Below are 17012 nucleotides of genomic sequence, written 5' to 3' on the forward strand. Positions count from 1 at the left end.
AAAAGCACACTTAGAAAATTTAGCATATAGCTGTTCTTTTCTCAACAACTCTAATATCAACCTTAAATGCTGCTCATGCTCTTGCTCACTCTTGGAATAGATAAGAATGTCATCAATGAAAACAATAACAAACTTATCTAAATATGGATTACAAACTCGATTCATGAGGTCCATGAATACAGCTGGCGCATTCGTCAATACAAACGGCATGACCAAAAATTCGTAATGACCGTAACGTGTTCGAAAAGCAGTTTTCGGTATATCTTCTTCTTTGACACGTAATTGATGATAGCCCGATCTTAGGTCGATTTTCGAATAAACACATGATCCTTGCAGTTGATCAAATAAGTCATCAATTCTCGGTAGTGGATACCGATTCTTGATAGTTAACTTATTTAATTCACGATAATCTATACACATCCTAAAAGATCCATCTTTCTTCTTAACAAACAAAATTGGAGCTCCCCACGGTGAAGTACTTGGTCGTATGAATCCACGATCCAGTAATTCTTTTAACTGACTCTGAAGTTCTTTTAACTCGGACGGTGCAAGTCTATATGGAGCACGGGCAACTGGTGCAGCTCCTGATACTAAATCTATTTGAAATTCTACAGATCTAAATGGAGGTAATCCCGGCAACTCTTCCGGAAAAACTTCAGGAAAATCTCTTGCCACAGGCACGTCGTTGATGCACTTCTCTTTTTCTTTCTTTTCGACTTTATTAACATGTGCTAGAATAGCATAACATCCCTTTTCTAAACACTTCTTGGCTTTCAAACAGTTAATGAGTTTTAGCTTTGAGTTACCCTTCTCTCCATAAATCATCACCGGCATTTTATCCTTACAAGGAATGCGAATTGCCTTCTTGGCACACACAACTTCAGCTCCTACTTTGGACATCCAGTCCATGCCGACTATTACATCAAAACTTCCTAATTCTACGGGTATCAAATCAATCTTAAATGTTTCTCCGGCTAAATTTATTTTACAATCACGGCAAATTTTATCGGCTTTAATTAGTTTACCATTAGCTAACTCAATCATGTACTTAGCATCTAGAGGTAATGATGAACAATTCAATTTAGTGTGAAAGTCTCTACACACGTAACTTCTATTAGCACCAGTATCAAATATAATAGATGCGGATAAGTTATTAATGGTAAACGTACCCGTAACAAGCTCCGGGTCTTCACACGCCTCTCTAGCATTAATAACAAATGCTCTTCCACGTGCAGATCCATTATTCTTCTCTGGATTCGGACACTGGCTCTTATAATGACCCTATTTCCCACACCCATAACAAGTAACAGTGGCCAAGGCAGTTCTATTTGCATTGGTGGCAGGAGTCTTGGTACCGTTTGTATTTGTAGCGGGAACCCTACAATCTTCAGCAAGATGACCTTTTCGATTACAATTGTTGCACACCACATTACAATAACCAGAGTGATGTTTGTGGCATCTGTTACATAAAGGATTTCGTCCTTTGTAACCTGAGTTTGAACCGCTACCCGCACCTTGCGTGGTTTCTTGTTTCTTGTTAGATTGTTGATGATTACCTTCCCACTTTCTTTTGTTTCCCGATGTCTTGACATCGGTGTTCTTATCCAGAATAATCTGGTCCATCAATTCGTTCGCCATGATGATAGCTTCATGAATAGTCTTGGGTTTGGATGCTGTAACATTTGCCTTGACCTTTTTAGGCAAACCGTCTTTGTACAGTTCAATCTTCCGTTCTTCGGTTGGTACCAATTCGGGACATAGCAAAGCTAATTCCATGAATCGCTGATTGTAGTTGGTGAGTTTAGTACCAACAGCTTTCAGGCTTCGTAATTCAGCTTCCAACTTCCTAACCTCGTTCCTTGGACAATATTCGTTGATTAGCATTGTTTTGAATTCTTCCCAAGGAGTATCATAAGCTACATCTCCTCCTACGGCCTTCACATAGTTTTTCCACCACGTGAGTGCACTATCTTGTAGGGTGCACGATGCATATTTGGTCATGTCCTTCTCAATACAACCACTGATTTTAAACACAGACTCAATCTTTTCGATCCACCGGGTTAAACCGACCGGTCCTTCTGTTCCACTGAATGATGAGGGCTTGCAACCTTGAAAAGTTTTGTAAGTGCACCTCACACGAGGATTTGGGTTAACTGCAGCACCTCTTGCAGCCTCGACCCATAACATTCTGTCGTTCACTCGCTGATTGATGAGTTCCTGGATTTCTTGTTCCGTCATTCGGTTCAATCACGCCATAATCTTCAATAAGAATGAAAAAAATAATTATTCACATGGAATATTATAGATGTAGTATGTATTTACAGTACATCGTAGCTTATTAATAATATGAACCAGTTATTATTATAAAAGCCTTTTCTTCTTATTAGCATTTTATAATTATATCTAGGGTAGTACCTACCCGTTAAAGTTCATACTTAATAGCTTAGTACGAAAATCAATTACTACCACCCAAATAATACTTAACCATGGAAAATTATTGCATTTCACACTTCACTATTTTACATATGCTTATCTTGCATCAAACATTAAGCAAACCACACTAGTAATATTATACAAAACATTATATAATCTCATGGTTTAAAACAACAGCGCATCATTTAACCCAAAGCGTTCGTGTTCAAAGAAATCGCTTAAAGGTTATCCTGGTTGTCTCCCTGCGTTTTGGCTGAGGAACCGAAGAACTGGATGTCGGGATAGAACTAATAGGAATAGCGGGAATAGGTGTGGAAGTATCTGGTGGAGTTGGTTCCACAACATCCTCTCTAGACTCGGAATTTAGATTTCCATTTCAGTAGCCTTTCGTTTCTTTCCTCGTTCGAACTTGTCTTTCGTAATTTCCTGTATTTCTTCCTCCTCAGGATCACTTTCCGGTTCCTCTTCAATTGATTCATCTGGAACTTGTGAGTCTTCCCCAAAGGTGTCGTTTTCATCATCGGATAGATTAATGACTGGAACACCATCTGAAGAGTCTGGTTCGGAGTCGCTAAATGTGATAATAAGTTCTAAGCCAGACATCTATCACATAACAACTAGCACGTTAATACTACATAATATTTACATATTAATTTTTAACCAACAAGGATAAGCAATAGTTTTCGAAATCAAACACGGTCAAAGTCCAGACTCACTAATGCATCCTAACAAACTCGATAAGACACACTAATGCAAATTCTCTGGTTCTCTAAGACCAACGCTCTGATACCACATGTCATAACCCGTCCTTAACCATAAGAACGAGTTAGATAACGTATGATTTCATTGCGAGGTATTGACCTCTATATGCGACATTTTTAAAAGAACAACTGCATTTATTTTACATTACAAACCATAACTCTTATGTTAATACAAGCTTTAGACAATATAAAGATGATTATCGTTTAGCGATAATCTTAGACTTACAAACTTTACATGTGATGATAACAATACGATTTCTAGCATATTTTATATTACAATTCCTCGGATATGCAGTTTTATTTTTGACACAAATATGCATACTCAAGATCTTGCTTAAATTCAACATGTTGCAGCGGAAGCTTTTAGTTATCACCTGAGAATAGACATGTTTAAAACGTCAACATAAAGTTGGTGAGATATAGGTTTAATGCCGGCAGCGGTATAAATATAGACCACAAGATTTCATATGTAAACATTTTAATAAAAATATTCTAAGTGGTTGAGCACTTGGTAACCATACTTAACATTTAATCACGTCGCATATTCCCTTTATTATGAAATCTTACTACACCGTACCAAGTGTAGTCACGAAACGAAGTACTGTGCAACCGTTGAATACTGGTCGTCCAGTCCGGTTGGGGTTGTCAGGCCCGATAGATCTATCAACAGGATTCACGTTTACAATACCGCTGTAAATAATAGTTACCAAGCTACAGGGAAGTATGCCAGTGGTACAACTCAACGTAGAATATATTTTTCAGTTACTTGTGTCCATAACGTAAAACATAAAATACATGTATTCTCATCCCGAAATACTTAGAGTTTAAAAGTGGGACTATATACTCACTTTGCCTTGAAGATATATATATTTTGACTTGGTCTCCGGTTGATATCACGAACCTATCCATATATAATATATCAATATATTTTCATTTTAAACAATCGTCACATATATATACTTATAATACTTTTAATGTCTTCTTAGTCCGTAGTTAGCAATTCAATTTTAATGGTTCATATTTAGGTGTTTAGTAAATAAATAAAACCCCCATCGAAATAAATAAAACCCCATTGTATTCATATTGGTCGGGATTAATCTTGACCCACGGTACCGGTGTTGTCAAATGACGTGTTGCGTACATAAAGTACCGGTGTTGTCAAATGACGTGTTGCGTACAATCATGGGATCTTATGATTAATCTTCTCGTATTGTTTACGGGTGATCCTGAAATATATAAAATTAAATTATGAGTACATATATATAAAATATCATGTTATTTTAAAAAGATGTGATTTATTAAATTTTTCTCCAATTATTTTCGTGGCTAAACTAGTTTTGGATATCCGATCTTGTTTTGGTCATAGTTTCTTCGTTACAACTCCGTTTTCGTTGGTTCAACTTAACACTTCCTTGGATCGAGTCCTTCTTTAATAATATGAACTGTAAATACCTTAGTTTGTATTCGAAATCACAGGTCATAGGTCAAACTTTAGTGAAACTCATGAAGTTGATCATTTTCCATCATGTAAACAACCTTAAATGATTATTTTTCTAAAAATACTTATACTTTGAGTTAAATCATGAAATTTTTATGTGTTAACATATTCATAGTAAATATCAATTTTCCAGAAAATAAGCCTCCAATTCAAAGTTCAAAATAGTTTTTAATTATCCAACCCAAAACAGCCCCCGGTTGCACTCCGACGTCGTAAATTCAGTTTTTAAGGTGTTCTTTGAAAAACCAAGTTTTACCTTGTTAAGTTAGCATATATTTATGATATATTACAGGTCTTGAAGTATTTTAAAAGTTAAGTTAGAAGGATCTATTTAGTTTGCAAACAAGTTTGAAAACATTCAAACTATGTTCTTGTTGTTAAAATTTTATACCATAAAATAAGATCGCTATATAATCGAATAAGGTTATGAACAAAGTTACTACCTCAAGTTACTTGGACAAGATTGCTGTAAAAGAGGAGTAAAAATCTAGAACCAAAAGAGTGATGGAGTTGGATGAAAGATTGAAAGTAAACTTGTGTTCTTGGAAGGATTCTTGAAGTGTTTTTGTAAGGGTTTTCTTATGGTGATTAAGTGATGTTTTTGAAGCTAGATCTTCATGGTAACTTTGCTGAATTGATTAAGGGTTTAAGGCTTATAAGTGTGTGGGTGTTTAACTAAGAAATGAAGATAGAATTTGAATCAAATGATGATCCCCCCCCCCCATGGTCTTAAAAACGTGAATCAAGGGAGACAAAGACAAGTTTTCATGTTGTATTTTTATGTAATTAGTCAAGCAATCATACAAAAGTAATTACCTTATACATAAGGCGTGAACAAGGGCTGGTTGGTGGTGATTTGATGTGTATGTACCAATAGTAAATACGTATAGAAGTTAGGTATGATACGGGTACATATACTCTAGATATACGTATAGAAATCTTGTGAAAACGGAACGAGGATTCAAATATAGCTATCTTTTGTGAATATACTTATATTGTTTTATGTATTTAAATCCTTAAAAAGTGATTAAATACATTACTTATACGATATATGTATAAACATTATAGGTCATAAGTATTTATGTCAAATAACGTTACGTATGGTTATTGTTTTGAAAACTTAAGTTAGTAGTTTCAAAATATACTTATAACTTATTGTTATTAATACAAAATGAGATATTAAAACATCCATAAATCATGTTAAATATGTATATATACATATATATACACAAACGTATAATTATCATATGTTATATAGTTCGTGATATCATCGGTCAACTAGACGGTCAAACGTTGTGTAAAACTCTTTTCGAAAACATAAGTTTCAACAATTTGGATTGCTTATCATGTTGGTAAGGTTTAATTTATGTAAATATTAATCTTATAAGTATAAATTGATCGAAAAAGTCCGGGTCATTACAGAACCAAGCATTCCTTGGTATTTAGGAAATGTTTCTACCAAGCCATGGAAATGAGTTTTGGTGTTCGGTAGTTAAGCGCGTGTTCGCTTTTGTGTTGAAGTTGATGAACCATGAGGTTCGTCGGGTGGATTGAAACCCTTGAGATCTAGTGTTTTGGATCTCGATGTATGTTGGTAAAGGAGTCTACGTGACGCGACATTAGATGCCTTTTTTATACCTACTAGCGTGGTGTTCGACTCCGAATGTGTTGTGGTTACATTGTACTTAGGGTACCGAAGTGAAACCCTTAGGTACATGAGTGACTGGGTGAAATTTGACAAACTAAAGCAATTGGATGATTGTGAGGGTATGGTTTGTGTAATCGTGGTACACTTTTCGTTCAAAGTGTTTAAGGATTGATTGAAATCCTTCGTGTGCTCAAGGTTGGAGCAAGATGTGGAGATGGGTCGTGTGAACCCAATTGTTTGTAAAGTCTACCTTTGGTAGCATTGTACGGTTGTACGAGTTATGGATATGGAACGTAGTTCCAAGTGGGGGAGTTACACTCCAGCTCGAGGAAGTTTTAGTGGGAGATTTCAGATGATGCTTTTGGTAGATCCGGAAATTTTGTCGAGACCTAGTTTTGGTCGATTTGTGGTAGAGTACAATTTCGGTTAAATTGTACTTATGGTTGTGGATGTAAATTATCGCCGAGGTGATAATGTGGTAATCTCGTTGAGAGATAATGGACGTGTTTGGCGAGCAAGGTGAAATCCCTCGGTTAAGGGATGTGTGTGTCGGATTCTCTTCTAGAGAATTATTGTTTTGTACCTATGTTTGATATAGGTGGTTCTTGCTCGATTGTGTGAATGGTTAGTGGTATCCGTTAGGATTCACTATGGCGTAGCAGAGCGCGATGTTACGCTACTCGTTGTTCGAGGCCAAAAGGGCGTTGATTGGTGAAGCATGACCTTCGGGGTCCGCTGACTTCATCATGGGATTATGTGATTGGTGAAGCATGACCTTCAGGGTCCGCTGACTTCATCATGGGACTAGTGTTATATCGGTGAAGCATGACCGTTGACGGGGTCCACTGACTTCATCCGATGTTGAGATTTGTAAGTGGATCGCGTGTATTTTCGGATTCACGATGACGCGTGTAGTTTCGGTCATCTTATTGTGGAAGTGAGTCACGTGTAGTTCGGATTCACAAATGACTCGTGTGGTTTCGGTCATTGTATTGAGAAGTGAGTCTCGTGTAGTTCGGATTCACAAAGTGACGCTTGTGGTTGCGGTCATTCTTTTGGGATAGTGACTCTCGTGTAGTTCGGATTCACTAAGGCGCGTGTAGTTCTGCCAATCCCGATTGTTGTGCGAGGAAGGTAGTGAGTCGCGTGTAGTTCGGATTCACTAAGGCGCGTGTAGTTTTCGGCCAGCGTTCGTGTTGTTTGATATATCGGTTGTTTTATACACCGATGGTGGGGTCGTAAGGACCATGTTGTTTGATCTATTGGTTGTTTTATACGCCAATGGTGGGGTCGTGAGGACCGTGTTGTATGATTAGTGATGCGATAGCCGTGTTTCGCTCACATGATATTACGGATGTGACGATAGTCGATTTTGTACACCTTGGGATTAGCGTTGCCATAGTCGTTTTGGGCGCTATCGGTTTTAGCCGTTGGATTATGATGTTACGGTAGTTGCGTATTGGTCGTGTTGCACAAAGGATGTTAAGTGGTAAGTGTTATCCGTAAGGGTTCGCTTTTGTTCGGTCTTCGTCGGTTTAGATGGTTGACCTTATGTTGGTATGTGGTTACTTTGGAATTTGTACTTGGTAATGGTACGCTAGAGGGTTGATATCTCGGTTCGAGATTGGATGAGTTTTCCCGATGTGAGGGAATGAGGAAGGTTTTAGTGCTCGAATTATGATTTGATAAATCGCGTGTGACGATTTTAGTTGTTAAAGGTGATTCATTGGGAAGAGTTGCTTAGGAAAGTCAGATTGGGACTTATGTTTGAGGACCGGGGAGTGTGGTCCGTTTGGGTTAAGTGACGAAGATCACGAGGACGTGATCGATTCTAAGTGAGGGAGAGTTGTAACACTCTGTTTCAGTTTCTGTTTTGTTCAGCTAAGTGGGACGCCGTCCAGATTTGGGGGACGCCGTCCAGTAATGAAGCGTTGGATGCCGTCCAAAATGTTGGACGCCGTCCAACTTGTTTGACGGGCCAGCTGTTTTACTTTAAGATATTTATAGGGGCAAAATGGTATTTTCACATTTGGAACGAGTTAAGGCCACAAGATCAGTTCATGGAGCCTCATTTGCTCCATTATCACACACACAAACCCTCTCATCTTGTTCTAGTGAGAGAGTAAGGGTTTAGAGAGAGAGAGAGAGAGCTTGATTTGGAGAAGAAGGAGTCGGATTCTCGCTAAAGCTTGGGTTCTAAAGTTGTTCATCTCGCTCCTAGCTACGTTGTGGTAGTATTGGTAAGTTCAAACTCCAAATTTCATTTGTTAGATTTGATATTCAAGTTAGGGTTTGAGCTAGGTTTGTTGTGAAACCCTCTTAGATGATGAAATGGGTTTATGGTGACTAGTTATTCTTGTCACTTGGCGGGTTTTGGGTTGGTTGACGTTTTGGCCTTGATTAGGCTTTGATCTTGAGTTTAATCACTAGGATTAGTGATTATGGAAGTGTTGGAACACTTTTGGGTGTGTTTGATTAACTAATTTTGAAATGGGTCAAAATTAGGGTTTTGGTGTCAAAATGGGTAAGACACATGTTTAACACTTGTGTTCGGGTTTAATCGGTGTGTTAGGACCATTTTCACTAGTGTTAGTGATTATTGGTTAGTTTGGGCGCTTGTTGTGCTTGGAAGTGCATTTGGGTCGAAATTGCACTAAGTGTCAATTGGGTTGGTTTGTAAGTCAACCCTAATTGTGTTGTTTGTATTGTGTTAATGGAATAGGTACATTTCATCGGCGAGTTGCGGATTATTCGGTAGCATCCTTCGAGGCGACAAGGTGAGTGTTAATATCCTATATGCATATGTATGTGTAGGATGGGTGCGGGTCGGGTGAAGTGGTTCTCGGTTATAGAGCTCACTTCACATATAGGTGGATTTGATGGACTTGCGTTTAGGTCCAATTGGCAAGGTTGTGCGTTTTGGTTGACCACCTTTGGCGAGGTACACGTTTTGTGTGTACGTTATCACACGTGTTTGTGATGTGGAGTATATAACCCCAATGGCGAAGGGTTGATATTGTTGTGATGTGGATAACCCCGATGTGGTGGATTTTATAATCCCGTGACCGTGGGTTTTGAGTTGTGAAAGTGGATCTCGTGTAGTTCGGATTCACGATGACGCGTGTAGTTCGGTCATCTTATCGGAAGTGAGTCTCGTGTAGTTCGGATTCACGATGACGAGTGTAGTTCGGTCATCTTATTGAGGTAGTGATCTCGTGTAGTTCGGATTCACTAAGGCTCGTGTAGTTCGGCCAACCTCGATGTTGGGATATTGAAGATAGTAGTCTCGTGTGTATGCGGATTTACTAAGGCTCATGTAGTTCGGCCAATCTTCATTGTGAGAGGTTAACCTTGGACGTTTACATATTGTTATATATATTAATGTATTGTTGTGATGTAGCTAACCCTCCGGGTGTAGCTCATTGGCGTTGTTCACATCGTCGTTGGTGAACTTACCTTATTGTTGACTTTGTTAGCATTTTGCTTAGTGATCGTACGGTATGCTTAGATTAGTTTGCTTTATGCTTGGATGCTCCGGTATGCGGAATTTGATATTTTGTGTGGCGTGTCCATTTTATGTATATATATGTATGTAGTATATTCTCACTCACTAAGCGTTAGCTTACCCTCTCGTTGTTTACATCTTTATAGATTGCATGGATGCGGTGGCTCGGGTAAGCGTTGAGACTAGTGAGCTTGCGTAGTTTGCTTTAGAAGACTTGCTTTTGGTTCGATTAGGATTGGGTAGCGTATCCCCAATCCCATGCTCGGTCTATGTTTTGTATAAACTAAATTGGGTCGAAATGGTCACTTGTGGTAATTTGGGTCGATGTGGGCCCGGGGTTGTAAAACTCGGTTTTATTAAGGAAAACTCTTAGGTTTAATTATTATAACATATTGTGAAAGTGCTTTGGTTTAAAAGTGTCGGGAAGCGGGTTTTCCGCTCGCGTGTGTTTGAAAAACTGATCAGAACTTTTTAGTACAACTGGACGCCGTCCCAGATGGCTGGACGCCGTCCTGGTCTTCACAACTGGACGCCGTCCAGATTACTGGACGCTGTCCAGATGAACTGTCCCAGAAATTTTTTTATGGCACGTTTATGGAAGGATAACGGGTTGGGTCGTTACAGGTTACATAACTTAACGTTCCCCTTAGTTCTAGCATCGCGAATCCGTTTAATAAGTTTCTTCATTAAACTATTAATAACGGAGTCATTTAATTTCGCATCAACAACGGGGTTCTTTGTTATCAGGTCATCATTAGGTGTTACTTCATCTTCCCCACACTTAGGAGTTTTATTATTGCTAAGCACTACCGTTAGAGTTGGTAAAACAATGTGGTTTTTACCAATCATCTTTGTTGGTTCAACGGTTTTGGTTGGTGGAGATTTAGCCTTTCGATTCACAAAGGTGACCGATTTTTCACCATCACTACGTGTCATTCTACCCTCTCTTACATCAAATAACGCCCTGGTGGACGCTAAGAATGGTCGACCTAAAATTAGAGGAATGTTTGAGTCCTCTTCTATGTCAATGACAATAAATTCGACTAGAAAGGTTAAATTACCTACTTGAACGGGTAGGTTGTCAGCAATTCCAACTGGGTGCCTAATGGTTTGATCAAAGAGTCGAACACTCATCTCTGTTGGACTTAACTCACCTTCTCCTAATCTCTTATATAATGAAAGAGGCATAACACTCACACTCGCATCTAAATCTGCTAGTGCATCATACATGATACAATCACTAAGTAGACAAGGAACAATAAATTCACCCGGATCACCCACCCTGGGTGGAGGTTTTGGTGGAACTGTCTTCACCGGGTTTATCTTTACGGTTTTTGTTTCTTGTACTTTCTTATTCTTCTTCTTCTTCTTTCCAGAGGTATCACAAACTTTATTACCTATTACTTGCTCATACTCAACTCCTTTTCTTAAAAACGGGATGGGTCGTCTGTATGGTGCCACCACTGGCTTTACATACTCGGGTGGTAGTGGTGTTGTAACTTCTTCATTGTTACTCACATCTAAAACCTTCCCATCATCTAATCTTGGTTTTTCAGAATTCGTTGAAACCATATTAACATTCTCATTCTGAGGATTTACTTCAGTATCACTCGGTAGCTTTCCTTGTTCCCTCTTACTCATCAAGCTAGCAAGAGTACCTACGTGTTTTTCTAGATTCAAAATGGAAGCTTGTTGAGTTCTTAATGACTGATCAAGCCTCTTATTTGTTTGGGTTTGAGATGTAATAAATTGTGTTTGAGATTCCATTAGCTTTGCTATCATTTCTTCCAGATTTGGATTTTTCTCTTCGGTTTGTTGTGGTGGTTTATACAAGCTAGGTCTTTGTTGATTGAAAGTGTTGTTTTGAGTTGGTTGGTTATTCAGACCTTGTTGGTTATACGAGTTATTGTTGGGTCCATTTGGATTGTAAAGAATATTTTAATTTCGATTGAAGTTTGGCCTTGGCAGTTGATAATTATTTTGATAGTTATTTCCCGGCATTTGGTTCATGTAGGAAACATTCTCACGTTGTTCCATCGTTTGTTCAACATTACAATCTTTCGTTAAGTGTGGCCCACCGCATTGCTCACAACTAATTCGTATTGCGTGAATATCTTTATTCATCTTTTCCATTCGTCTCTCGAAAGCATCTATTTTTGCAGAAACGGAATCAAAGTCATGGCTAGAATCGGCTCTAGACGCTTTAGATGAACGAAAGATATCTTTTTCTTGGTGCCACTCATGAGAGTGGGAGGCTGTATTATCAATTATCTTGTAAGCTTCAGTTGCGGTTTTCTTCATAATGGAACCACCAGCTGTTATGTCGATGTATTTTCGTGTAGCAATGTCGCATCCTTGGTAGAATATTTGTACTATTTGATAAGTGTCTAAACCATGTTGCGGAAATCCTCTTAACAACTTTCCAAATCTTGTCCACGCCTCATATAGAGTTTCATTTGGCTTCTGTGTGAACGTAACAATTTCTCCTTGAAGTCTCACGGCTTTAGATGCCGGAAAGAATTGTTTAAGAAAATTTTCAGCTAAAACATCCCATGTATCAATCGCCCCTTCAGGTAACGATTCTAACCAATCTTTGGCTTCTCCCTTTAAAGTCCAGGGAAATAACATGAGATAGATCTGTTCATCCTCAACTTCTCTGATTTTGAATAGAGTACATATCCTATTAAAGGTTTGAAGATGTTCGTTTGGATCTTCTTTTGGCGTACCACAATATTGGCATTGATTAGTTACCATGTGTAGGATTTGTCCTTTGATTTCATAATCTGGCGCATTAATATCTGGCTTAATAATGGCGTGACCTTGGCCCGTGCATGTGGCTCTCATTCGATCTTCCATACTTAGAGGTTCCGTTACTTCCATAATTGAAATTGTTGAATACGAATCACTAGAAGATTCTGATTTAACGGTTTGTGGTTCAGGAGGAATGATTAGTGGTTCAGGATCTTGGAATTGTCCTTGAATATCCTCCGGGTTCTCGGTAGTGAAGTCGGGTTCAAAAAATAGATTATCGGAAATTTGAATTGGAGTACTTATTCGACTAGATGATGTTTCTAAAGAAAAATCAACGGCGACAATGTTGGCTAGATGTCTTGATCGAGTTACAGGTGGTGAACGTATGAAAGGTGGTGAACGTTTTGCTCGGTGCATTCACTGAATATCCTATTAGTTATAAATATAAAAATTATATAAGTTATCAAATTAATAGACTTTTCTGATTTTGCCCACGTTTCGAATAGCCAATAGATGCAGCAGGTAGCCAGGACCCTTTAAATCGGAAGCCCACAACTCGCCATTAACAAATCCAACTATTACTACGAATCAGAAAATTTTGGATGTCTATAAATTTAACCGCTTAAAATAATTTTTCGTTTTGAATTTTTAGAGAAGAAATAAAGAAAATTCTTTGTCCTAAAAACTAGAGCGTCGAGAAATAAGAAAGAAAAAGAGCGCGTCGAAAAACGTCGAAAAATAAAAGGTCGAAAAATAAAAAAATTGCAGCATCGAAATTTAAAAGTCTAAAAACTAAAAATTAAAACTTACGTCTAAAGGTATTAAAGCTTAAAAGGAATTCTATATCCAAAACGGCAATAACTTAAAAAGTACCAAAATCTTAAAATGGTGTCGCAAAATTCTAAAACACCTAAATCTTAATCTAAAGAAAAAGCACTTAAGGGATTTTACGGCAAAGCCTAAAAATCTAGAAATATAAAATACTACGGCAAAAACTAAATTACGAACGAAAAATATACAATTACGCTTTAACTAATAAAAAAAATACAAAATATAAAATAAGTTTAAAGTTATAAAAATACAATTTTATAAAAATATTATTTTTATATTATGTATTTTATAAAAGTATCAATTTATAATTAATAACACTAATTTAAACTAAATATTACAAATTAAATATTAAAGCTAGAATTAAATATTAATTAAATAAGTAAAACCTAACCCTAATCCGTACGACTAAGGTATTCAGAGCTGTCTTTTCACCTCATGCGACCGTATGAGGTTTCTTTGGTCTGACCATGCGACCGCATGGACTCGAATACCAGGCCGAAGGTTTTGGGCTGCAACAGTGATCAGCCCGTTTCAGTTTTAAATTTTTTATGTTTTTTTTTATTTTTATTTTTTTTCTGTTTTTAATTTTTGTAAAATATTTATATAAAACTTATAAATAAGAAAAATTTACTTATTAGTTTTTATAACTTTTCACAATAAAAAGAAATATAAAGTTTTTAAATTTAGCTAAACTTAAAAATATAGATATATATTTTTCTTTTTCTTTTATATTTTTGATTATATTATACAAAACGTATTTTTATAAAAATGAATTAAAGCTTAATAAAAATCTTTTTTTTTAATACCATTTCGCTTTGGCGTTCCCCAGCAGCGGCGCCAAAAACTTGATGTGTTGCGAGGTAGTATACGAAATAGTTATATTTTTATTACGAAATATTATTAAATACGATACAATTTACACAAGTTTTATTTATTTATATAGATGGGATATACTTAAACTTTGCTACAACACTTATCGGCAGTGTACCTAATTTTAGAGTAGTGTAGTTTTTAGTAAGTCCGGTTCGTCCACAGGAAACTATCCAAGTTTAACGTTATATTTTTAAAACTATATTTGTATATATATATGTGTGTGTGTGTGTGTGTGTATATATATATATATATATATATATATATATATATATATATATATTAGTAATATAGTAGTATTATTATTATTATAAAAGGGGGTTTTTACCGTTTAATGACTGGTTTGTCGATTTTAAATAAAGCGTAAAGATAAATGACGATAATTAAAATGCGTAAAATAAATAACAATGAGGAAATATAAAATTGCGAATAATAAAATGATAGTAATTAAAAGTACGATGAGAAATACAATAAAAGAATTATGCTTATTTAAACTTCCGTAATCATGATGTTTGACGTTTTGATTTTAATTAATTGTTACCCGGGTTAATTGTCCTTTGTCCTGGTTTATTTGATACCTACCTAGTTTTTGTCCATAATAGTCCATCGGTCATAATTATAAAATGCTCGTCAAATTAACCTTATTTCCGAAGTCAAATATTCCAACTAATTAGGGACTTGAACTGTAACAAGGTCTTAATACTTTGTTAATAATTACACCAGGTTATCGACTGTGTGTAATTCAAGATTTTAATACTTTGTTAACAATTACACCAATTACCCTTGTATGTAATCCACCCCTGTTTTAATTAGTCCATGATACATTAATTTATTCACTTGGCCATACTGAATAATAAATTACCCAATCCAATTGATTAAATTAAATGATTGTAACAGATGTCGTATAAACGTCACTAAATAGGACATTCATAATCATTTAATAATTATTAGATTAACTAATTTGAAGATAGGTTCGACAGATTCCAACGAGTTGTCATTCGTTATTAGACAATACCCCCCATCTATTAATAGTCCATAGTCCAATGTTCACAAGTGTCGGTCTTTTGTCCAAACCCAAATTATGGTACAAAATCCAATAACCCAATCTTAATTTTTAGTCCAACATCACGATTACTTCGGCTCAAATAAGCATAATAATAACTTAGTTACAAGACATTAATTTAAAAAGGAAGAACATAGCTTACAGTGATTATTTATCGCGTAGCGTTACCCGGTCAGAGTTCCGACTTTAAAACCCTTAAAACATTCTTAAAATAACCATATTATTATTAACTTAAAATTAAAATTATATTATATATATATATATATATATATATATATATATATATATATATATATATATATATATATATATATATATATATATATATATATATATATATATATATATATATTTACGTTACATAGAAAGGAAAAGAAAAAGGTATATATTACTCGTCCAATTCACTGCCTTTTATAGATGTGAGCTGAGTTTGGGAGCCATGCGATCGCATGGGTTCCCTTTGTTATTTCCATGCGATCGCATGGACAGGCTGGCCAGCATACATCACTTTGTTTTCTAGTTTTCCGACGTTTTATTATATAATATAATATATATATATATATATATATATATATATATATATATATATATATATATATATATATATATATATATAATTTTAAGACTTATTTATATATTATATTATATTCATGTGCATAGTTTACTTGTAATTTTAGCTCCGTTGCGTCGTGCGTTGAGAGTTGGCTCAGGTCCCGGTTCCGGATTTTCGAACGTCCTTTCGTACGCGGAGATATCTTGTACTTTGTGTTTCGCGGCTCGTACTCTTGTAACTTTTAGACGTTTCTTATCAATAAATTGAACCACTTGGATTGTACTTTGTACTTTTGAGCTTTTTGGTCGTTTGTGTCTTTAAATTGTCGTTTTCTTCTTTTGTCTTCGCACTTATTTATTTAAACGAATATTACATAAAAATAGAACAATTGCAACTAAAAGCTTTACATATTGGAAGGATATTGTGCCTAAATATATGTTCATTTGGAGGACTATCAGACACCACTAAATTTAACTATAGGACCTCATATATATTTAGGATTTATAGACTTTTGAAAGTAAATGACGACTAAAATACCCTTCAAACATAATTCGTATTGGGAAAAAAATTCAGGAACCTGTTGAGTTTTGATTTTGGATTCACCATTGTTCATAAACTTATAACATGTATGTCAATGTAAACAAAATGTGACTGGTTACCTGCTAGACCAATAAAACTAATTATGGGTCATTTTTTGAACTTAAAAAATTACAAGTACAATCTCTGTGGTTTGCTCGTTTGGCATGTATAGTCCCTGAAGTAGACGGTGGTTAAAAAGTCAGTTAAGTCCATGGTTGAAAAAGACGCGAGACGGAGTTAAGATGGTCGCGACCTTGGAGCATCGCAACGGTCAAGACGGGGTCGAGATGGATGTTGACTAACATTGACGATTTTCACATGACTATGTTTTAACGAAAAAATTAACAACGTTAGCATGTTTAATAAATACCTTATTTATTGTAGACGTAGATAAGGATCTTATAACAAGCGTAAACTCGATATAGTGGTGGAAATCACTAGAACAAGCTTTAATCAAATAAATTCTAAAATTTTGGAAATCATGATTTCCATTGGACATAATCATTCAGTGATTCCAACT

Source organism: Rutidosis leptorrhynchoides, chromosome 1 (genome assembly GCF_046630445.1).
Source record: "Rutidosis leptorrhynchoides isolate AG116_Rl617_1_P2 chromosome 1, CSIRO_AGI_Rlap_v1, whole genome shotgun sequence".
Lineage (NCBI taxonomy): Eukaryota > Viridiplantae > Streptophyta > Magnoliopsida > Asterales > Asteraceae > Rutidosis > Rutidosis leptorrhynchoides.